At 39.2% G+C, this 25668-nt stretch overlaps 1 protein-coding gene and 1 long non-coding RNA gene across 5 annotated transcripts in view; one reads left to right on the top strand and one right to left on the bottom strand.

Moving 5' to 3' along the window:
• The window catches only part of kcnq5b (potassium voltage-gated channel, KQT-like subfamily, member 5b), a 192724-nt gene that overhangs the window by 103384 nt on the left and 63672 nt on the right, over positions 1 to 25668 (top strand). The window lies entirely within an intron of this gene.
• LOC306960939 overlaps positions 8534 to 25668 on the bottom strand; it is a 58816-nt gene continuing 41681 nt past the window's right edge. Inside the window, exon 2 of the long non-coding RNA XR_013792732.1 lies at positions 8534 to 8682. This is a non-coding gene — a long non-coding RNA (uncharacterized lncRNA). The remainder of the gene's footprint in view (positions 8683 to 25668) is intronic.

Here is a 25668-nt window from a genome sequence, read left to right as displayed (position 1 = left end):
CTTTTTCTGTTGAAGCTTTTAGATTTGGGTAGAGCCAAACCCTAACTAACCCTAACCCCTACCCCAAACCCGAACCCCTAACCCTAACCCTAAACCTAGCTCTAACCCCTAAACCTAACTCTAACCCCTAACCCTAGACCTAACCCCTAACTCTAACCCCTAACTCTAATCCCTAAACCCTAACTCTAACCCCTAACTCGAACCCCTAACCCTAACTCTAATCCCTAACCCCAAACCCTTAACTCTAACCCCTAACCCTAACCCTAGCCCCTAACTCTAACCCCTAACTCTAACCCCAACCCCTAACTCGAACCCCTAACCCTAACTCTAATCCCTAACCCCAAACCCTTAACTCTAACCCCTAACCCTAGCCCCAACTCTAACCCCAACCCTAGCCCCTAACTCTAACCCCTAACACTAACCCCTAACCATAGCCCCTAACTCTAACCCCTAGCCCCTAACTCTAACCCCTAACCCCAAACCCCTAACACTAACCCCTAACCCTAACCCTAGCCCCAACTCTAACCCCAACCCTTGCCCCTAACTCTAGCCCCTAACTCTAGCCCCTAACTCTAGCCCCTAACTCTAACCCCTAACCCTAAACCTAACCCTAACCCCTAATCCTAAACCTAACCCATCAATACAGATCTTGGTGAAAAATGAATATAACTCTGAACCTCTTGACATTACAGAAGCTTATTGAAACAATGCCACAGCGAATACAGGCTAAATCAAAGCTAAAGGCGTGTGACCTTTTTGTTTGGGTCAGGAAGTGTAGTTTAGTCCTAGTTTAGTCCTGCTCCACTGCCCCTTCATTTGTGATAATTTAAAGTGTCTGAGGCTATTTCTCTACCAAAACAGTTCTTCCAAAGCCTGTGTATCGTCTGAGGTGATATGAAAAACCTGTCACTGCTGCAATGCTACTGTACATGATAAAGCTTCTCATTTCATCCAACAAAGCACTTCTAGGGACGAGATTAAAAAAGCATTTCTGAAATTACAGTCATGTCATTGCTTTTGAAGGGGGAAAGTGAGCGGAAATTTCCATCAAGAGGTCGGTATTATACAGCGTAATGAATATTTTTCCATGTCGTAAAAAGGCTCTCGATTTTAACCACTTCACTTAGACGGCACATTCAGCAAATCTGTCTATTTATGTCAATAGGAAAAAAACAAGAGGCTACGGAGAGAGTGGTAGCAGGTTATAGAGGAACATATGGCTCGATCACCTCTCTGCCAATCACAGCGTGGAGGATGTAAGAAAAAATGTGTGCGTGAAGAAACACAGACATGAGGCGGCTTGATTTATTTTCCCGATTTCCTTCATCTACATTCCGGGAATTTTATGAATGGAAAATGTCGGGGATAGGTTTTCCAAAGCCATTTTGACCCGCGCCGTCTCATGAGCTTACCATGCAGTTCTGGTGAGTGCAGTTTGCAGAGCCACACTGCACCAAGCACGGGCATGTGACTGACTGTGTTCAAGCCAAGGCCTTTTTTTTTTTAAAGACTGCCTACTACAACACTTAAATTATACCTTTTCTGTCTTTTTGTTGTTGTTTTTTTGCTTGTTTTGTATATATGTCCATTATGTTCCTTCCACCCACACTTGGACTGAACAATCCTGGGAAATATCAAGTTATATATACTACATACATTGTTTTTGATTGTAAACAATGAAAGAGGAAGCCACTAAATTGAAATGTTACTCGTGGTCCAAACTCATTCCTAACTTTCCTTATCATACTGTACAGGGGCAACTTTATAGGCAAATTCCACAACTTGCAGAGTCACTTTTTTGAAATTGATACAAATGTTTTATAATTAGATGCTCAGTGTTTTTCCCCACAAACGTGTCAGCTTACAATATACTGAAGGAGGACAAAACAAATCATGTATAGTGGCATTTAAACACATTGAGTGCCGCACTGTTTTGGGGATTTTAAGTTCAATCAAGACCATTTTTCATGATATTTGTAGCACCACAGCGTATTCCATGTTTTGTTTACAGACACACGCTATGGCTCGTTTGAAAGGCGAGACTCTAAGCTCTGTAGATGAAATACTGAGAAATCAAAGCTAAACGGAGGCTAATTTTGATCAAAATCACAGATTTTTATCTAGATTCGGAGATGTTGCGAGTTCTATGAAACACTCTTCTTTCTGATTAACTCCTCTCTCCTCCTCTCTCTTCTCTGGATGGACACTAATGTTATGGAAAGAGGCAAATGCCTAAATATCTCTGTTTCAAGTCAATTTTCAAGGACAACATTGTTGACACGTTTTGAAACGGTTTTTAACAGGATGTTTCTCAGTCGTCCTTGGACTGATTTTAACCATTTAAAAACTAAGATTGTGACTTTTCACATGTTTTTGATGGTCATTTATTTCAGTTCTGTTCATCACAGAGCTCCCAAAATTACACATAAGTTATATATATATATATTTTTTTTTGTTACCATGTTACCATGTTTTGTTGTCTGATAAAAAGCATACCTGCAGTTGTATTTTGAGGCACTGGCGCATCATTGAGTAATCTTTGGCTCTTCTCCAGTGGCTGTACTTAGCACTGAAGTCTTATTATCCAGGAAAATGCTATCTCTCTCTGAGCTTAATATTCATCACAAAGCAAAATCACTCGCCAGAGCTTCACTTCAGCCGCACAATCTTTTTTCTCTCCCGTTTTTTCTTTATTGAAACAGCTGTGCAGCAAAGGGGAGCAAGACGAGGCGGGTCGGAAAATCAGGAAGTGCAACGACTGGATATTTTGTTTTGGCTGTTTTAGATCGATCATTTTCTTACCAACAAAGTGTAAGATGGTGATAAAGATGTGTTTGAGATTATTATTATATGATGATACCTGCATAAAAGAATAATACGCCTCTTTAACATAGAGAAAAGATTAACCTCAGACTAACAGAAGAACCAACATGTTTGTGGAGGTTTTAGACTTAATAAAACCCAGTGGAGTTGGGACATTTTGTTTCATACTTAAATAATGGCAGTGATTATTTTATTCACCGCTACTTCCTGTTATTCCTTACATTGTATTTACTTACTCACATTATTGTCGACATATGTAACGCTTGTCTGACTGCTGTATGTGTTTTTCACATTTTCCGCTAAACCAATTTCCTTAAACAAAAGCGGTGTGGCCGTCCTGTCTTGACGAGTGACAGCAACAATTGTCTCACGGCACTTAGTACTTTGGCCCATCAGCCTTGTTCCTGCCGACACGATTACATTAAAACAATACTAATGCTTCCCCCTGCGCTTTAGTTGTTACGTACGGCCGCCTTTTGTCTACTCCCCCGTCATCATGACAGACACTCATTAAAGATTTAGCACTCCTACAGTTTCATACAGCCCTTTCCTCCCTCATCCGCGCACTGGAAAGAAAGTTCAGCGCCATTTAAGACATTCGAAACAATAGATATTAGCAAGCATCTCTCCTCCTTGTGCATTATTTAAAGTGTTTGTTCTCCAAGGGGCACTATATGTCAGCCCTATAGCCTGAATGGTCATTGGTAATAAGGCAAATAGCGCAATGTTATTTCCTGGTCTGGGGGTAATGCTTTTAGCCACTGCGGATACACTTAGGATTATAATGTCTCTACTTATCAATGACAGTGTTTTTACTTTTTTTTTTTCCCAATTGTAGCATTTGTAACATTTGGCTTTAAGTGCCCGTAAAACAGGGCTTGTGTGCTTTCCCATTGGAAGGTAACAGCTGATATGAATAAAGTATCCGTTGGTAATAATAGGCAATGGGCATGTTTATTTGTAGAGCACAATTCATACACAAGGCTTCACAGTTGCATAAAATTACAAAAAAGCAGATGCAATCAATCGAACATCAACATAAAAATGTGTCAATTACAGTAAAAGGCAAGAGTGCAGATAAAATACTTTCAGTTGTCATATGTACGGGTAAAAATAACTGTTTGCCTGGATATGAACATTGTCAGAGTTGAGGCCTGTCACATCCTCGTGAAGACTGTTCCAGATATTTGCTGCATGAAACTGAAAGCCTCACCGTGTTTAGTCCTGACTCTGGGAACCACCAGGTGACCCCTCCCTGAAGCTCTCAGGGCCCAAGATGGTTCTTCATACGCCCCAAAATGTCAGAGATGTGCTTTGGTGCTAAACCATGAAAAGACTTGTACACAAGCAGAGCTGTTTTAAATTGTAGTCTATGAGTGACAGGAAGCCAGTGCAGAGACCGGAGCACTGGACTAATATGGTCGTACTTCCTGGTTTTTGTCAGGACTCCAGCCGCAGCGCTCTGGATGTACTGCAGCTTTAACAGTGAGCAGCCGTTACATTAGTCTAACCTGCTTGAGAAATGCATGGATAAGTCTCTCCAAGTCTGGTTTTGACACTATTCCTCTGATCTTAGCAATGTTTTTCAAATGGTAAAAAGCTGCTGATGTTATTGCTTTGATGTGGCTGTTTAAGTTCAGGTCAGAGTCCATGATCACTCCTAGATTTCTAACCTGATTTTTTTGGTTCAGACTCAAGTTGACTGATAAAACTTTCTCTCTGTGTTTGTGGGCCAGAAACTATGATCTCAGTTTTGTCTGAGTTTAGTTGGAGAAAGTTGCTCCAAGTTGCTGAAAGATGTTTGATGTTCAAACGCAGTTCAGAAACTCAGCTTTATACATTATTTGTGGCAAAAGTAGTTTAACCTTGTATTTTTTCTATTCGATCAGAAAAAAGTCTAGCGATAGACTAGAAGGATGATAGAGGAAAATAAACAACAACAATCAAATATGCATGGTGCTGCACAGACAGTGATACATATATTGTATTTTATTTAGTCTGGGGGGAAAAAATCTAGGGAGAGCATAATAAGCAGACTTATGTTTTTACGTACAATAGTGAACTTTTTTATAAACAGCAGTTAGACATCAATTCAATTCAACATTTTTTGCCCCAATGTGTGTTTGAATCACATTATTCTGCAGTGTCTTTCTTGGAAATGGATGTTTGACCCGAGTTTTCCTGGAGGTTTTCGTGCATTCGACATGGTTTGACACTCACGTTCACTCGCGTTTGCATCTCGAGTGTCTCCTCTTTATCCTTCACAGATCCTGTCAGTGTCTGAACCGCTGGAGCGCGGCCTCTTCTGTCACTGAACGTATTCTGACATGTTACTGCTTTGGTCCTAAGCCCTAAGTTGTTCAAAGTCACGGCATTGGCTTTCAGTAGAGGGAGTAAAGCTATTCATTGTAGCTCATAGTTCAGTGTGTGTTATTATTTTCATACTTGGTGAGGACTGTTCATGCTGGTCGAATTGTAAAGCATGTGTGTGGAAAAGCTTGAAGACCAATGCATTATTATTATTATTACTATTATTATAGAGGTTATGCGTGTGAGGTCGTAACATGTGACAGCTAGCTTTCCATCACGGCAAAAGCAGCTAATTCAGTGGAAAGTCTGCAATGTTATTCACTGATTTGTCACTCAAATCACAATGTTGAAGGTTTTATTTCTAGATTTTTAAAAGTCCAGAGATTCCCAAAACCTTTCAGACTGCGATCCCCAAAAATCACTCAACCAACAACCCTTCTGTAAAATGTAATCACTATTTATGATAATTTAACATTCAAAACATTTTAAATCTGGTTTAATGATGTTAATTTGGATACTGCAATTATGTAATAACAGCTCAAAATGTAATACAATTTTCAATTCTTTGTGTGCTAAAACCACATTTTGTAATCATTTTCAAATTTTGCTTGAACATATTATATAATGTGATGAAATGTGCGGCAACACTTTATGATGACTGCATTTGTAAACACTTATTTTGTCATTTCTAAAACATCTACACATTTGTTACTCATTTATAAGCAGCTTAACAGTGATCACCTTTATTGTTCAGTCAATGATTTAGTTTAGAGTCAATTATAAACATGCCCAAACTGTTTCCCTAAACTGAACCATTTCTGACCTTAAACACACTCACGATGATGCACATTATCACTGAACTCTCTGTTCAGATGCTTATTCCTGTTTACAATGGTTAGTAAACTGTCTTATAAAGGATGAAGGAAGTATTTAACAATACATTACTAACTGCTTGATAGTGTACAATGATCTATTTTGTTATAAAATGAGTTGAGGGAGTTTATAAAAAAAATGTGTTTTTATTAGACAATGAATTATAGATTTTATTACATTTTGAATATTATTTTAATATTATGTTATTATATAATTTGGTGTTATTACAAAATGCGGCTTAAAGCAATACTAAGTAACTTGTTTACCTTAGTAAATCCCTTTTCCTAGTCCCTCTGGGGGCAATGCCAGTGTTATTGGGATGATTGGAGGGTCTTTCATCTCCCCCTGGTGTCTCTGGCCAGATAACCACACTTGCAACTTCACTGCCACCGAACCGGAGCCACCAATACACACTAGTAGAATCATGAAGAAGAAGCTAACAGGCTAACGGGCAAAGCTAGCTGCGGGCTAGCGCCACTTAAACAGTATATACAGCCAAGTTTGAGTGAAAAAATGTATCTCCATTGTGTAATTGAATGTACAATATCCCTCTCTCCCTTTGTCTTTTCTCTCAGCATAGTATTTACTCAGTGCCCCACGACCCTCACTTTGGGAACCACTGCTCTAGTCTATTATGAGACACATGCATGTAATCCGCCATGCCACATTTGCCCTTACACTCGCACTCTCATTCACACACCAGTGTTCACACGCTGCAGGCAAGGCAGTGGAAGTGTCTTGCCCAAGGTCAAGGATTGAACTGCCAACCTATAAATGAACGGTCTCCCACTGAGGAATCGCCCCAACATCCTCGATTATCAACAGTAAAGTATGCAAATAGAGAGTATTTCTAACTGTCTCTGCAATTTAAATGATGAAAAATAATGAGGAGCTTGTACTAATCTTATAAATAATAATAATATAAATATATAGACTTCCCGTCAGTGTTAATTGGCAGTTAATAACAATAACTTTGAAAGACTTTCATCTAATGTTGCACAACACTTCTTGTAATGCAATTGGTGAATCTACTTTTGAGTGTAGTTTGCATGACTTTGTATTTGTAGTTGTAGTTGCTTGATAAATAAAGATGAGAAATTGCTGTTGTTCAAATGTTTGTATCATCAATAGTTAAAAAAAACCCTCTAGATTTGCTTTTTGCTACTGAGTCGGCGTTGCTGTTTTAGCAGTGCACATTTCAAAGAAACATTTCACACTTTACCTCAGACATACTGCACTAAATTCTCGTCTTAATTGGACACTTGTGGTTCTTTAGCCCCAACAAACTGCCTTTTCCCTTAATTATGTTGGACTTCTGCGGCCCGACAGTAGCGGGGCATTTGTCACGTTTTAATGGCCGCATTGTTAGTTTGATAAACAGCCGACAGGGCAGAGTGAGGGCAAGTGCGCACTCTCATGGGAGCGCAGTTTGTCAGCAGCACTTTACAACGGAGAAATCAGCAGAGGTTAGCGGGACGGAGGAGCCTCGGCTGCCTCTTCAGCAGTAAGCCTCCCAATGCAGGGAGAAGGACACTTTTATTTGACACACACACACACACATGCACGTCACGCCACTGGAAGTTTGCTCACAGATTGCTGACAAGGAAAGTGGAGAAGTTTCAGCTAAAAGGGCACTTAGGGTTACCTGTACGGTTCTACCCGACTGGCTCTCCGTCAGTACAAGGCTCTTGATAAAGGTAAAATCCAATCCGGTAACATTGTACATTACGGGCCGGTAAGTTTGTGGTACTTATAGTGGTAATAACTAGTAATGACAGTGGTACTTACAGTGGTACATAACTTGTAATTCTCACTATAGTATCCTTTAAGTACCACAATATGTACCTAGAATTACCACTGTAAGTGCCACCATAAGTACCAAGGACTTACCGGCCCGTATTGTAAAGTGTTACCATAAATAAGAATAAAACAGATTAAAACAAAAAACTTACAACTCATAAGCAAATTGTTGAAATACTGGCATGGTTTTCCAAGACTATCAGAATTACAGACAACTTGCAACAACTTGCCCTGTTTTTTCGTTTCTTTTATCCTTACACGATCACGTCAGTTGTACTCAAGTTATAATGAATAAATGATTTTCAGAAGGTAAAGAGGAAGGTGCACAGGTTAAGCATGGGGTGTAACATAAAGTTATAGGTAATGGTTTTCAGCTTCTGATAATAGTGATGATTTTGCAAAGTCAGGTCCTGTGTCTATGGTATTCGCTGTATGTGGCATCTGTTATTGTTATTTGAACTTGTGAAGTTATTAAAGGATAGTTCAGGACTTTTCAGAACATTTTCATTTCCAAGTCATCCAGAGTGCTGTTGATTTCTGGAGATTTTTTTTTTTTTTTTTAAGTCATGCAGTCCTTATATTTGAAGAGTTTAGTGGTGCTAGGCTAGTGCTAGGCTAGCGCATGTCTATGGTAACTAGTAGCTTGCATTAAAAACAGTCAGTGCACCTGAGGCAAATCACTTATAGCACCAGACTACTGATATAAATGTCTGTGTTGACTGAATAATTGTTTTAATATAACCATTTTGCATTGAAAAAAACTTATATTTGAGCAGGATCAGCATCCTGGTTGTAAGCTACGCAGCGGCGGAGTGATCTGCTAAGTTACCGGATCTACAGTAATTTGTTTACCTGCAGCCGACAACATTACTACACCTGGAATTCACAAAGGAGCTTTCTACAAATCAGATATGGCAACGTTTGGAGGACTACCCCATGATTTTGAAGAGGTTTTTTCAGTGCAGGCTACTAGTTACCATAGACATGCGCTAGCCTAGCACTAGCCTAGCATCACTTAAGTCTTCACATAAGGACTGCATGAATTAAAAATATATATAGCTCCAGAAATCAACAACACTCTGGATAACGTAATGAGGCCATGTCAAAAATCCTGAAATATCCCTTTAAAGAAATATGTTATTATTAGCAAAGATTGTTGTTGGCTGTCTGCATGTTTAGCGCTTTGCAATGAATGCCTTTATAATTCCTTGTTCAAGGGCAATGACACATGAGATGGGGACATAAATGTCATTGTCACCGGGATAAAAGACAGAAATAATCGCACTGTACTGAAATGAATACTGTTTTTCAAATGTAGCTCGACAAAACCTTCATGTGTCTCTGCTTTTGTGTGTGAGCTCTCCACCGCCCACGCTCCGCACTTTAGGGCAATAACACTAAAGGCCACTGATTTGAGGCTCTGCTCTTTTCTTTGATCAAAACGAATTCACCAACGAACGACTGATGTGAGGAACAATTGCGTGTTTTTTTTTGTTTCCATCGGAGAAGCACTTCTTCATACAAGATTTGTCAAAATGTTGCGCCGGCTGCAGAACAAACTGACCGAGGGTGTGTGTGTTCAAGGGGGTGCAGATAGATTCTTGTCATTAAAATACATTGTGATGCCACCGAAACTGAGGCAAACATTTTGAAATGAGGTTCCAATTCACCGTTTTACGCCCGTGTAACCGGGCCTCAGTTGTCCAAGAGTTTTCCATCGGAGTAAAGGATCTCCTATCAGACGCTTCTGCTCATAAGTCAAACAAAGAGACTAGTTTACGGGCTGGAGGTTTATCTGAAATCTGGTTCTTCCTGAGAGAGGGTCAGAACTACTATAGATCCACGAATTTACTTCCACCACCTACTTAGGTCTCATTAGTATGAACAAAGCCTGGCTCTTCCTTTCTAAGAAGTCTATTTCAAATGGTGTCACCTTGTGCAATTTTGGCTTCATTTTCCCTGCATATATATATATATACACACTGCTATATATGCAGTGTCCACAGTCCTGGCTTAACAGTGTAAAGATAGTATGAAAATGGAGTGCATTCTGTGGTACTTGGGAAAGTGATTATAAAATAATACCGGCTCAATAAGTTTTGATGACTTATGTATAAATGTATTGCTGTAAAGGTCAAGGTTAATTTGATAGCAAGGGCAGGGCGATATAGATACAGACGACATCTGACCATATATGGTCATGTTTGAAAACAGTTAAGGGGGAAAACAATTTTTAGAAAATCTAAACTTTCTTTAATTATTCAAAAACTACTTAAACAAACGCTGAATTATGAATATATTTTTCTACAAAATAAAGATACAAAGACATGGAGAGGAGAAAAGTGTTTCAACAGCCCATAAATACATAAATACGGACAATGCTAACATGATGCTACATGTTAGTATCGTGCTAATGCTAACGCTAGCTAGAGCTTGCTATGACTGCAATTTTTTTTTCCGTTTTTCTGCCGTTCTACAGAACAATCTGCTGTGAGAAAATATAGCCTACATATGGGCCCGAATTACACTTGCCCTTATTGTGATGAATAAGTTCATATTCCACCCGAAAATTACTAAAAGGAGTGAAAAATTGTGTTAGCCGAGGGGAGATTCTATTTTCCCCCTCGGCGAGGCCACGCCCCCTTCTATGACAAGGTGCCGTCTGTATCTATGACCTAAAATCTATATCACAATATAAAAAAGAAATATCACGATAACAATATATATGATGATATAATTGACAATGGACAAATTACTTCAAAATCATTCACGATCATAATCATAATTAGAAAATAAGAGAAATACAAATTTAATCTCAAATATGATCTACTCAAGCAGTTTACATTCTTCTTTACATTTTACTTTTTAAGCATCTGTCCCCGTGTTCTACAGTCAGTGTTTACGCTGCTCTGATGGAGCTGAGCGTAACATAAATTATATCGCGTCCACTATGATATAAAACATTACACCGATATATATATTGTTTTATTGCAATGACGATATGTGATACAAGATGGCCCGCCCCTAGTGACAACAGTAATATATTTGACAATATTTTGGTATGTACATACTTAGTGACATACAGTAACTTTCCAAACCACTCCAGTATAACATAATTTTCACACAAGCCTTTAAACACGATTCATTGAAAATACACATTTCTTAAAGGTGCAGTAAAAGAAGAGTTGATATTAATACATATTTGACATTTCAGTGACCCAGAGGATGCTTGTGTGGTTAGCACAGCGCCTTTACCCGCCATCCCGGTGGCCTGTAGGACGCTCCGGGATCAATTGTTTATTTTTTAGGTGTTCACTAATGATTGAACTGTATCCATGGTTACGTGTACATTCCATTCTGAAAATACCAGACACCCTAAAAAAGCGTAGAAGTAGAATAAATCCTGATAGGAGCCACCGGGATTGAAAACGAAGGCACCAAGATAACCACACATACAACAGCTGGTTCACTGAAAGGTCTAATACACACACATTTATTTATTTATTTTTACGTAAAAAGTTGCATAGTACACCTTTAATTTGTACATTAATTACTAATTACTAATGTTTTGGCAATAATAATGGTAAAAAAGAAAAAGTGCATTGTGCTTTGTCCTGTAGTCATGTGTCAACCATCACTTTGCCATGTATTATTATAAAACAAATCTTGGTGCTACAAAATAGTTTAGAAAATGTTGATGTTGAGTGCTTAGACTTTTTTTCTTTTAATGCATACCCTTTTGCTGCATCATTATTTTCCTGCCGTTCCGTCGGTCCTACGCGTCTGTGTTTTTCAGCGCCATATTTCTAACCTTTATCTATAAACAGTCTCTGCTCCGAGCTCCTCTTTTAGACTCTTGAGCTGTATAAATCTCCTTCAGACCCACTTAAGGCGACAGTAGCAAAGTTTGCGTCGAGCGGCTCCTGACCTTTTCCGAGTTCATTTGTAGCGAGCGATTAAAACACTCGGCGACACGAAGCGCCATCTCTCTCGGCAAATGCTGCATCTCCAAATGTTCCATTAATCTTTGACTTAAATCTCTCTAAAGTTAGAATATCCAGCGCTGCTTCTTCACTCCCACAGGCTTCTGCACATTTGGTTGAATGGGGGACTTGAAATAACAGCATTTTGGAGGATTAAGCTTTCGGGGGGATTTGGGGTGAAGTTAGTGTAAAAGATAAAGATTGGGCAACACATCCCAAAATATAGTATGTGTATTTTTTTTAAAAAAAAATCTTATTGCTCAGGGTCACATCCAATCCTCCATTTATGCACACTACATGCTACATATAAGCGTGTGAGTGAAGTTTGTGAGCGCACAGCAAATGGAAATTGGCTCATGGCGTGTTTACATGAATGTTTATGTTGAGTGACATGCGCTTTCCCGATAAAAAGGGTCAATAATCAAATTATAACAGATGCCCGCCCCAAACACATGACCGTGAAAGGACTTGGTTTTGCTGCATGCACAGAAAGCTGCTGTATTAGAGTTCCAAACACAATGCACAAAACAGTCCCTCTTCAGAGCAAGTCATTTACAGCAATAGAGCATAATGGAGCTTTTTTCCCCCCCTCCATCTTCTCCGTGACACATGCAGCCGATGATGATCAAGATGAGGATGCGTCGCTTAATTGGGTGAAGATGTGGAAAGCGAATTATGTGCGGATCTCATGCTTCGCCTCTAATGGATGGAAAGAAGCTCCGTCTCCGACCTCAGCCTCCCCACACCCTTCACCGAAAAACTCCTCATAATTTCCAATGTATGCGTTTTAAGTGAGTAGGTTTTAACGTAGCAGATTTATATCAAGTTTCCATCGGGCCCTCCGTCTTCTCCGTCTCTCATCGCGGCCTCGGCTTCGGCGCGGTGGTAATTTACACCAAGATTATTATCGTTACTGTAACAAAAACAGCCATTACTCCTGTTTTTTTTGTGTGTGTGTGTGTTTTATCTGAAAAATGGAGTAACTCTTTTATAAGGGATATGTGTCTGGGACATGGTGCACATCCGACAATATGAACATAGCGCTGATCATCTCTAGTCTGTCCTGTTATTTCTGGCTGCTGCGTAATGTAGGACATTGCTGGAACATATAGGGGGAGGAAAATACATGATTTTACCATTTATAAGCTCCGTATAGTCCCTTAAAACAAAACAAAACATTTCCATTTCATTCTAAGTTTAAGCAATGTGCTTCCACAACAGGGGCGGATCTACTGGGGTGGCTAGTAAAGGTCTTGCCACCCCAGCTGCCACCCCATTGATGTCAGCCAGACTGGTAGGACAAGTATTGTATTGACTTATAGCTTAATAAGGAGCCAGGTGCCAACTCCCGTGGCTCCAAAATGTTTTTTCTTTTTTGTATAATTTTGAGGGGGCTCAGCCTGCATCTAACGGAAAAATTGCCTTGCGATCAATCAAAACGTGCTATAAACATTCAACATTGTAAAATGTGTTGCCACCCCAGAAATCATCCTTGGCCCCGCTTTCCACCTCCCACCCCATTTTTTTTTTCTAGATCCGCCCCTGTTCTACAAGAACCTGAACAGTTGTTGAATAAAAGCACTAAATTGGTCCTGAAACTCAATTTACATTTTACAAACGAGGACAATTGTATAAAATCATCATTTACTCTTTCCAAGGACAAAGTTGTGACAAAAGCAAGTAGGACCTAACAAGAATTTCACAGTGTTAAATCACCATATTGAGCACCAGTGCCACAGTCTGAGAAACTCTCAAAGGCCCTTTATAATCATTACTAAAAAAACACAATGAATTGTTTGGCCGTGAAATATTGGAAGGTGCTCTTGTTGATTTCTGTTTTTGATTGCTGAACGCCCACACTGGCCTTGTCGCGCGGGGAAGGGAACAGTGAGCGTGATTATCTGGCTCTTGAATTACCACAAAAAGCGTGCAGATCCGTTGGTCGCACGCATCGGTCTGCAGCGCAGCCACTCTGTGAAAACAGCTGAACAAATCCCTTTAGCAGAGACACCGCGGGCAGCCAAAGAATGTGCTGTTCGCCGCAGACTCGGGGCCCTGCAGGAAGAGCCGCGCCATGGGCTGACGGAAAATGGCTTTCTCATGAGCAATCAGGTGCACCATAGTGTACGAGCAAAGAGGGATGTCAGGACAACCTTAACCAGTGTCTCCCATGAGATCGATGGCTTTGCATCTATAGCATCTCTGAGCTGAAATGCAGACAGTGTTGGGCAAGTTACTTAAAAGTGTTAATATATATTAGTGATTACAGCTTTAAAAATGTAATAAGTTTGTATTAAGTATTACTGCTACAGAAATGTAGCTGAGTTACACTAGTTTCAGTGACTTTTGGCAAAATGTAAACTAAAAATTGCAAAAATGTCACAAAGCAAAAGTGCAGTAGGAGATTTCTTTTCTCTTGTGTTTTGTAAATGCAGATCTTATACTACACCAGTGTCCAGCTTGATTTGGCATGATGCATGTTATTTGGGGGAGTTTTTTCATTCGTACATTAAAATGCACTTGTAACTTGAGTTACTTTAATTGTAATGAGTAATATATTCCCGTATTTTGTCTCAGTAATATGTTATATTACTTAGTCATTTATTTTTGTAACTCCTTCCTTTTGTAATATGTTACCCCCAACACTGGATACAGATGGCATCTCTGAAATCGGCCATATATGGTCATGTTTGAAAACAGTTTAGGGGGAAAACAATTTTGAGAAAAATCTAAACTTAATCTAAAACTACTTTAACAAATGCTAAATTATGAATATAGTTTTCTACTAAATAAAAATACAAAGACATGGGGAGAAGCAAAGTGGTTCAACAACCCATAAATGCATAAAAAAAACTGAGTATGTTAACATGATGCTACGTGTTAGCACCGTGCTAATGCTAACGCTAGCTAGCGCTTGCTATGACTGCCGATTTTTCTCTTCTACTGAACAATCTGCTGTGAGAAAATATCCATATGGACCCGATTTACACTTGACTTTATTTGTATGTGATAAATATTTATATTTATATTTCACCAGAAAATGGCTAGAAAGAGTAAAAAAATGTGTTTCCCCCTTGGCGACATGATGCCGTCTGTATCTATACGGATAGACTGTACTGTTTGAGAAGGGCTTCCATTTAATATGAAACCTCTGACTAAAATTCAAACAACGGGCAGGCGATTGACGACTGCTTGCCTCAAATGAGCCGCATGCTTTCAAATTCAAACTGCAATTTAGGTTCGTTTGCAGCAAATTGTGCGGCCCTATCTTGAAATCAGCTGGAAATCCATTACGCTGACAAATGATTGAATAAAAACAATGCAGTGCGTAATGTTTCACCGTCCTCCATGGGGCTTCTTCAGGGCGCTCTAGGTTTTGGCTGAGTAAGGGAGGTTTGCTTGGTTGATATGTGTTTATGCAAGAATATTGAGCGTCTCTTTTTGAAATCCGGTGCCATCTTTTCAACGAGCCTCTCATGGCGCCTCGTCGTCCTTTGCTCCTTCATTTTCATTACAATCCATTTGCTCTTATGGCTTTCCTTTGCCTGGATTCATCAGCTATACCACCGCCGTGCCGTGAACCCGCTGACTGGATCTCTTCTCCTCGTTATGGAGCTTAATCAAGTAAATCTCCAGATATTACAGCGCAGCGCTGATTGTGCTCCTGAGAACCAATGTGTACGTTTTTCTTTCTTCTACCTCATTGTGCCGCAATGAAAGGGCCCGCGCTCGTACAAAAGCCCAGACGGTGTAATGAAATCATGAGCAAAACGCAGCGTATGGGAACAAAACGTCCAAACTCACAGCGCTAGTGTTTCATCATCTCGATCGCAGCAGGGCCTATCTGTATTTTCAGGCCGCTCAGAGAAACAAGGGCGTCCTGATTCGCCGCATGTGTAAAAAAAAAAAATGACTATGATTATTCACAATATTGTGTGTGAAGCTTGAGGTTTACTACGTCTTACGGTAGATTTCAAAGAGTTCAAAATGGGTGATGTCTTCCCCGCTGCAGTTCGCTGTTAGTTTTCAATGGTCTACTCATCTCACACCGGGGATTGAGTGATATGGAAAGCGTAATAGAACTGTCAGGTGGAGTCAATATGCTCGGATAGACAGCTGTAAATGGCTTTTTTTGGGGGGGGTCTTTGTCATTTGTTGTGAAAGCGCAGAGAGGGTTGCAAGTCGTCTGAGAGAGTTCTGCATTCAAACCTGCTATTGGCACAAATAAGTATAATCTCTAAACCCAAAGGAAAGCAGCTATATGCAGATAAATAAATAAATAAATACATATTGAAAAAAGACATGGAGCTATTTTTGTCCCACACAGGTGCCAAAGATAGAAACAGTTTGAGCAAAGGCAGGTGATTGAAGACCGCTTGCTTTATGCGTTTTGCCATTATCAGCGGCTGGAGCTGAATCTTCAGAGACTCATTACAAGCCTATCTCTTGCTACTTTGTGTATTCTTTATGGGTCCCTGTCACTTTGGAGATATGGAGTCTGTGAAAAGTCTTTAGAGTTCCCCCCCCCCTCCCCGATGGCCATTCATCATATCAACAAGAGCTCATCTATCACGCCTTTATCACTTTTCCGATAATTATAGCCCCAAAGAAGCGCGAGGGAGTCAAGTCGTGCTAATGCAGGCTTTGAGGGCGGTGAGATCTATGGCACAGATGCACAGGTTATAACGTATTCCATCATAAATTCGGAACAGGGCACATTTTTACGGTTTGGTCTGAGAGGCTTTGTTCCATTATTGGGTGTTTGGATCATCGTAATGCGCTTTTTGTTGCAAGTTCTAGGCTACGCCCGAGCCAAACTATCAACATAAAAATGGTCTATATCTACTTCTTCGTGAATCCTGCCTGTGTTAGCCTCTTTTCAGTCCTTTATGCCGTCAATATTGCCACAACAAACAGCAGTATTTGTTTGGGCAAAATGTGAACCAAGTATTGATGTGTTTCACTGTTTCCCCAACATCATGTTTGCATAAAATCCTGCCGCTCCCTTGATATTTTGAGTAAAACCATTTCTGCTTATTAACTTCTTTTCCTGAAGCAGGGAATACAGCATTTATCAAAAAGTATTCTGATTTGATCCTGGGTGGGGTTGAATGATTTGGGAGGACATGCCTAATTGTGTTTATTTAGGGCTCTCACAGTGAAAGCTTTAATTCACGATTAATCACAGACAAACAATTAATCGCAATTAACAATTAATCATAATTAATCGCTTGACCAAAACACATACATCACCTGAATGACAAAGCACTTGAATTTTACATATTGTTAGCCAGGGGTCTCCAACCTTTTTACATGATGAGGTACTTTTGACAAAAGCAAAAGAGAGCTACTAAAGAGGCTTGTCCAATTATGCAATTGCAATGAAAATGACTTTAAAGCAGCACTAAGTAACTCAGAGCCACTGCAGGTGTCGTAGCATGTTGCAGTTTTTTACTCATTAATTGTCCGTGAGAGTAATTACTACACTGATAGAAAAGACAAAGGGACAGAGGGATATTGTACATCCAATTACACAATGGAGATCATTCTTTTCACTCAAACTTGGCTGTAAATACTGTTTAAGTGGCGCGAGTCCACAGTTAGCTTAACCATCTAGCCTGTTAGCTTCTTCTTCATGATTCCATTAGTTTGTATTGGTGGCTCAGGTTCGGAGCAGGGAAAGTTGCAATTGTGGTTTTCCAGCCAGAGACACCAGGGGGAGATGAAAGACCCCCCAATCATCCCATTAACGTTTGTATTACCTCCACATGGACCACGAAAAGGATTCATTAAGGTAAACAAGTTACTTAGTACTACTTTAATTATGTCCTCAAACTTTATCAACCTAAAAGTTTGCCAATTCTGTTCAAAATGTTCAGCACCAAAGAACATGCATCTAATATGTGACTTATCAAGAACGTGGAGAAATGTTGAAAGCCTTGGGTGAGCGAGATCCCCATTATAAGCTGTTGGGCTTTTCCCATAGAAATTGAGTGTTTGAGTGTTTTAGTAAGTATTAATGCTGAATATAATTATTAGAGAAAAATCAACCTTGATTACAATTTCACAAGTGCAATTGACAGTTTTTTTTATGACAAGTGTAGCTATAAGACAATTTTTTCAAAGATGTGCAAGGGCATTTGAGACAATTTGATAAAGTATAACTGATTCCTTTCACAGCATGTCTCTATTGATCATTAGATCAAATAAAGTCCATATGTTGTCTGTATTGTTTTGACAATATAGGTATAGCTATGGTAATCTTCACAATTTGCTCATAGCAACCTTCAAGGTGTGATTTAGTCGTGATTAACTCATTAGCCCTAGTGCTGTAAATCACGGCATTGCAAAGCGCGGCTGCTCATAGTTGAAAAGATTTATGATTTTCTCTTGAATCTTGCATGGAAAATGTAAATCATCTTGTTGCAATCGCTCTCCTTCTCGATTCATAAGCCGAGCTGGTTGCGTGTTCATTGCGCTGGTGCGGCCTTGCTATGGGCATCGGGCTCCTCCTGGGACCCGCTTACGTCTGAAGAGCTGAGACGGATTGGAGATATTTACATTTTCACAGTAAATAGCCAGAGTCCTACCTCTCCAGATAGGCTGTTTTGTAGAAAGGAACAAAGTAAAAAAAACATAGTCACAGGCACTGTATGTATTGAGCTACAGTATGTGTGTGTTTTTTTTTATGATATTCACAAAACTTGTTGCTCGTCTAGTCATAAATAACAAGTTGGATTTTTATTTTTATATTGAGATGGAGAATGTTACTTTACAGCAAGTTGAAAAATAAAAGCTATAAGACAGTAGGATGGCCGATTTTTTACTAGAGCTGTGCAATTATTTGAAATATACTCAGAATTGCTTTCTCAACTTTGGTCTTATTCAATTATTGACATGTGGCTTTTTCATCGTCAGGTCTACAGCCAATTCTGTCGCAAATAACAGCTCTTGGTTTGGAGTTTGGAGCGGCACAATGGGAGCGTTTTGGCTAACGTTAAATGATACCGGAGGGGAAAGCATTTATTTTTAGTCTGAGCTCAGGTTTATATAAAAAGTTGTTCCTTGTCAGTGTTCATGAATCGTTATAGCAAAAGCCATATTTTATGATATGATGAAGTAAAATTTAATCAAAAATCAAGGTGGATCAATAAGAGAAATAAACATAGTCATTTGTTTTTCTATTGATGATGATGATGGTGATAAATTTGTCACTTGTAAAATATAATGATATAGTGGTTTAGTTTTCAAGTACGAATCCACTGTTAAAATCGTTGAGAAACATCGATCAAATTAAGGAAGGAACCGTTTACTTTTGGAAAATAATGCCTGAATTATCAAACTGAGATGATGTGAACGTAAAGAGGAGGGAACTGAATGTACTGATTATGGCTATGACTTGGTACCGCTACTTTTTTTTCCATACCAGTACTTTAAAGCAGGACTAAGTAACTTGTTTACCTTAATAAAAACCCTTTTCATAGTTCCTCTGGGGCTAATACAAGTGTTAATGGGATGATTGTTGGGTCTTTCATCTCCCTCTGGTGTCTCTGGCCAGAAAACCACAATTGCAACTGCCTGCACTGGGTCGGAGGCCCCAATACACACTAATGGAATCATGAAGAAGAAGCTAACAAACTACTTACACAGTATTTATAGCCACGATTGGGTGGGGAAAAAAAGGATTTACATTGTGTAATTGGATGTTCAATATCAATTTCTTCCTTTGTCTTTTCTGTCAGTGTAGTATTTACTCTCACAGACAATTAATGAGTAAAAAACTGCAACATGCTATCACATTGTGGCGCTTAGGGCATGAGTTACTTGTTCTGCTTTAATGATACATGGTTGTCGATACTGATACCTGAACGATACTTATTCCGATACCTACCTATATTTGTCATCTAGAACCAGAAAACAGAGCAATAATTTTTGAAAGATCTGCAACTTTACAATATTGGGTTCATCTCCAATGTGTGTGTGTGAAAAAAGGGGGAAGTTGGGGGGAAATAGGGAACATATTTGTAAAAAATGATGGGGGAAGAATTGGGAAAACAAGAAAAAAATTGGGGCAAAAAATATGTTTTCTGTTATGTCCTAGATACAAGTTGGCCATTTTATACTCACTACTGCCACCTCAGGTCATATGTGTAGCTGCACCTTCAACATTCAGACTTCAGACCCGAAGTAACAACTAACAAAAATGTACACAGGATGACATAAGGGTTAAACACTGCCTTGGCGTGTCTTTCCATTTATTTTGTCAATTGTATTTGGTCTTTTGAAAGTGACACTCCCTGCTCTCACAGCCTCATCAAATAGACTTTTGCTACTGAATGCTTTTTTGGATTCAGTGTTTAGTTTTGCGGACGTCTTGTTCTCAGTCCGGCGCTGACCTTTGTGATTTGGCCCCCGTGGACCCGATGAGCTGAAGCCTCATACCTTCTCTTTCCGCCGATGTTTCTGCTGCATATACAGTGTTTACCCATGTCCCTCACAAGTGCAGGGCGCTGCTCGGGACGCCATCTGGACACATGTTACTTTATTCAAAAGGTATTCGCTCTCCCAAATGTGAGTTTTAGATGGGGTTAACCCGGGACACATGCCCTACAGTGGTTGGTGTTCTCTGTCGCTATGGTGTGGTTTAATTAGTAATATTACGCGCTGTTTTACGCATTTTATCAAGCACATGTCTGACAAAGATTCATTAATTAGTGAGTATCTGAATATTAGACATTTAGATAAAGTCACATATCAGATAATTTGTTTTATTATGATTGATAGTAATTGCAATTCAACGTCTTATCCCCCACTTTAATCCAGCATAGTATCTCCAGTTCAGCATTACCCAAATATGAAAGCTTCTTGACTGGAGTTTACAGCCTCGGTTGAAAGCTAAGACCTACAGAACTTTTTTGCCATATTGTTGATGGAGTTTTTTTGTTGCTTTTTCAGTTATTTTGTCATGTTTTTGTTGCTTTATTACTGCTTTTTTGTTGCTTTTTTTCAGCTTTTTTGTTATGTGTTTGAAGTTTCTTTTCTTTTTCCACAGTTTTTTTTTAATGCTTTTTTGTCACTTTTTGTTGTGTTTTCTTAGGTTTTTATGCCGTGTTTTAAACCTTATTTGTCGCTTTATCACTGCTTTTTTTGTTGTTTTTGTTAAGCTTTTTTTGGCTTTTTTACTTGTTTTTTCTCCGTTGCCCTATTGACGCTTTTTTGTTGTGTTTTCATAGTTTTTTTTGCTGTGTTTTCATAAGTTTTTTTTGCTGTGTTTTTGACATATTTTGTCATTTAATCACTGCTTTTTGTTGTTGTGTTTTTATCTTTGCTTTGGTGTCAATTTTTTGTCGTCTCATTGTCACTTTTTTATCGCTATTGTTGCTTTTCGAGTGCGTTTTCATTTTTATTTTGACTCTTTTAGATTTGAGTTTGACTTTGCTGTAGCAAAGAGCGCGGTGAGAAACTGTCCGACACTGGCCTTGGACGGTTGTCAGACGACAGGCTCCAAATAAACTGCAGCAGTCGCCTATTTTTCACGTCTGGGTGTCTTATTACGACCTCACCTGGATCCATTAATACTTGTTTGACTTGAGTGAGATTGGAACTCAAAGTAGGGCAGGACCAAGTATTGACCGGGCACTGGCTGGAGATTAACCAGGAGGAAGGAGATTTTGGAAAGTGGGGCATTCCTGAAGCTTCTGGGTATATACTATAAGATCAAACTACAGTTCATTTTAGGTTTTAGATTTAGATATAACTGCAATCAAATAGAAATAACAGTTTCAATGGATGGATGGATGGATGGTTCTTTGCAAGCATGGGGTCAGCCCTAATCGAGTTGATGGCTTGCAACAGGGATAATGTTCTTTAATATGTGTCCCCCCCAAAAAAATAATGTTGCAATAGATCATCCTGTCAGCCGTATCCTTAAGAGCCCTCGAAATATTACTCCGAAACGGGTGCCTGTCTTTGTAGGTGGATGTGATTTAAGTCAATGCCCACTTCAGTCATTTATAGAATCACACGCACTGGAGCTGAGAGCCTTACAGTTAAATTAGCTTCACCCTGTTGGCCGCGTGAGAGCGTGATTGAACAGATGTTTCTTGTACATGTGAAGGAAATGTGTAAAATGATTGTATGAGCTCGGACTGGAGCTTTGACTTCCAGTTTCACAGAGTTAACTCAATTTTCTGTGGCTTGATTTTTTTGTGCTGTACAGACTCCACTCCCTTTTTTCTCTTCATTGCTCTGTTTGAAGGAGAAAGAGGATCCTAAATAAATGACGTGAAATTTGTTTGAATTGATGATAGTCCAGACCTACTCAAAATCACGACAACTTCCAATATTTCAAGAACTCTAAAGTATTTTTTGTCTAAGATAAGATTAAAGCTTACGGAGAGATCGCGTCAAAATCTTTGAGTGAAACTACGGAATATTTAATTTAGCTGCTTTAGATCAACATTGCATTTTCTAGCCAACAAAGTGTGAGACAGTGATTCAGAAGTGCTTGAGATTATGGCTAAAACCATGCAAAAAACTACTAACTAACACCTCCGTCTTTAAGATGGGCCAGTCCCAGTTCTATCCTTGGTATAATTGTCCGGTTCACTATGTAATTTTGCTGGATTTTTGTGGACAGTATCAAAGCTATACATTTTTTTTTAAACTTTATTGAATAAGCAATCAGATAAACAATGTTTTCATTTGCTCTGTAAATTAAAAAAAAAAAAAAAATTGGCAGAAAATTCCATTTGGTCGTTCCAATCAAAAAAGTCAATGAAACCCTTGTCATATGTTTCATGGCGTTACCGTAGCGATGACCAGAACTCCCCATTTATTCTAATGGGAAAATGGCATATTGCACAATTTTACTAAATTGGCCGGTTCACTATTTAATTTCGCTGGATTTTTGTGGAGAGTATGAACTATAGATTTTTGAAAACTTTATTAAATAAGCAATCAGAAAAACAATGTTTCCATTTGCTTTGATATGTAACAAAAAAAAAGGTGTGACAATAGCGATAACAACATTTACATGGGGAGTAAAAAACGTAGTTTGGCGGAAATTTACAAAATTTGGCGGGAAATTCCATTTGGTCGTTCCAATAGAAAAAGTCAATGAAACTCTTGTCATATGTTTCATGGAGTTACCGTAGCAATGACCAGAACTCCCCATTTACTCTAATAAAAAAAGTTGTATAATTGCACAATTTTACAAAATTACAAAGGCAAATGGAAACTTTGTTTTTCTCATTGCTTATACCACAAGGTTTCCAAAAATATATAGTTTCTATATACTCGATACCACAAAAAAAAAAATCTAAACACAGTGAACCGGACTAATATATTATGCAGTTCTGCCTCCGTCACATATGTTTCACAAAATAAAAACGTCATCTTTTTTCTACTTTTCTTCATAAAATTGCCACTTCACTGGTGTAAAACTATGATCACAGGCATCATCACATCACACTAACTAATAATTACAAATCTTACAGAAGTTCTTTGTACTGTACCACATATGAAGAATTTCTAAACCGATAATTAGACATGAATGAAGATACAGTTCAGCATCTACATTCCGACTAATTGCAAAATGTATCAAACTAGAATATGTAATTACAAACATCTGCTTATGAAGGAGTACTGCATCCCCGTTAACTCGCAGATAGCGTTTGTAGTACCAATTTGCAGTACAAACAAAGTAAATACAGCCGATTGCGCCTCTCAAATGACTTCATTACCAGCGGGCGTCCCCTCACTGCGATTTGATTCCTTTACGAAGTTACGATTGTTGCGTTTTTCCCCTTTAACTTTCCATTACACGTGCTCCTGCCGCTCTGCTGATGGTCTTTTAATTTGCGCTGCCTCTTTACATGCCTCCACATAAGACACCGAAGGCAGTAAACTCACCACGGTGCCTTTATGGGCCGGCGAAGTTGCGAATTTCTCCGGCATCATCTCCCACTGCATTATAAAGTGTTTTTTAATATGCGTCTATAGTCTCGGTTTTCATTATGCGCTCTTGGATGTGCTCAATTGAAAAGTCTTGTGCTCTGTGGGTGGGCCCTCTCCCTCTGTCTGCCGCCCTGCATTGGCGTTTTGTATTAGCACATCATTTCACACTGTAGTGGATTATGTTCATGCCCCGGTGTGCCTGTCCCTCTGTAAGATGTTTTGTAAATATTTCATCAACATGACCTGATTTTGCATGCCCGGATAAAAGACAGACGTGCTTAAATCAAATATTTGTTTTAGTGATAACAATTATAATGCTAATTTATTCATAATGCTGATTTATAAGACCCCATGGAGACTTGATGTTGTGTTCATTTCAGAGGGCACCCATTTTGCTAAAAACTGCCGCCCTACTGTCATGGTTGAGATGTAAATGAGGAAAGAAGGGCTCAAAATGCTGACTGCAACAAATTGATTTTATAAAGAATCAAAACATTCAAACAAGCCGCTGATAAAAAACTCAAAATAAAGCAGGAGCACCAGAACTACCAAAAACCCCAGGACAGGGCTCAAACACAGGGGTAGAAATAAATGAGGGAATGTGGCACAGGTGAAGGGTTAAACATTAGGGCGGGGCAGGTAATTAACCTGAAGGAAGTTAGACACACAAGACCAAAAAGACATGTCAAAATAAAACACCCAGGACATAAACAGAAACCAAACCAAACAAAAACAGGGTAACTCAAGGCAGTTCATGACACCTATGGCAAAGTTGTGTTATTGAAAATTGCATTTTGGATTTGATGTCAAATTTGTTCGTCAGCCATTTGCATTTCCCGCTGACAAAAGTATGAACTTGCGTGAGTAATGTTTGAGTGACCAACTTTCGAGTCAGTACAGTCGTCTCTACCTTCAACTCTCCAATAAAACAAATCTGTCTACAGAGGCGTAGCTTGCCAAAAGGAAAGGCAATACCTGGGCCAACCTGTTATTCAGAAACCTGCTGTAAACGCTTAATATACGCAGTCTTCCTAATGATTTTGGTGATGCAGTTGCATCACCTCTCCACCGATTCTCCATAGCGCTGTTTATCCCTGTTTAGTGAGTCATGGTTCCCTAATGTTAACTTATAATGAGAAGTGGACAGACTACTTACTCATGGCTCCACCAGATTATATTTCTAATTGTGAAACCAGTTTATTGTAACACTCTTCAAGACCTAGTGAACCTCAGCCTTCTGTTCTCCTCTGAACTGCATTATGGGAGTTGTCAGGTGACCCACTCCTGCCCAAACTACGTCCTCTTTCCCAGTGTGCAGTACACCGAGCGGCCACTTGAGGGCCCCCTACCGATATTCTTGCTTGGGGCCCCTTGCTTGACCACTGCACCCCGTAAAATAATGTATAGACTAAACTACAAAACATTCTTATCTTAAATTGTTAAGTAGGCCAATTATCTGCTGTAAATCAGTGATCAATTTAATAGACATGATCTAATTTGGGTTTAATTTTGTGTTTTCTAGTTTAGACATGGTTTACACCTAGTTTAAACATAATTCAGATCCACTCTAGTCCTGATTTGATCTTGATCTTGGCCTGGTGGTCTGGAAAAACAGTCTACACAGAATAAAGGTCACACGCTCTAACATTTTGTCTTCGACAGCGTTTCGATAAGCTTCTGTAATGTCAAATGATCCAGTGTTGCATTGATTTTTCACCAAGATCTTGTGTTGAAGATGGGAGAGTGTGACCACTGTGCAAAGCCTTCTCCAGCCCATCTCAAAGATTCTCAATGGGGTTCAGATCTGGACTCTTTTTTTTATCTTATGAGGTGCCACTAAAGGTTTGAGAACCATTGAATTAAATGAATACTCTCTCCATAGGGATAGTTTTCATTTAGCCTATAGCCTATTAGTTACTAA

This window comes from Gobius niger (assembly GCF_951799975.1).
Source record: "Gobius niger genome assembly, chromosome: 3".
NCBI lineage: Eukaryota > Metazoa > Chordata > Actinopteri > Gobiiformes > Gobiidae > Gobius > Gobius niger.
Note: the sequence above shows the minus strand (reverse complement) of the source record. Positions and strands in the feature narration are given on the sequence as shown.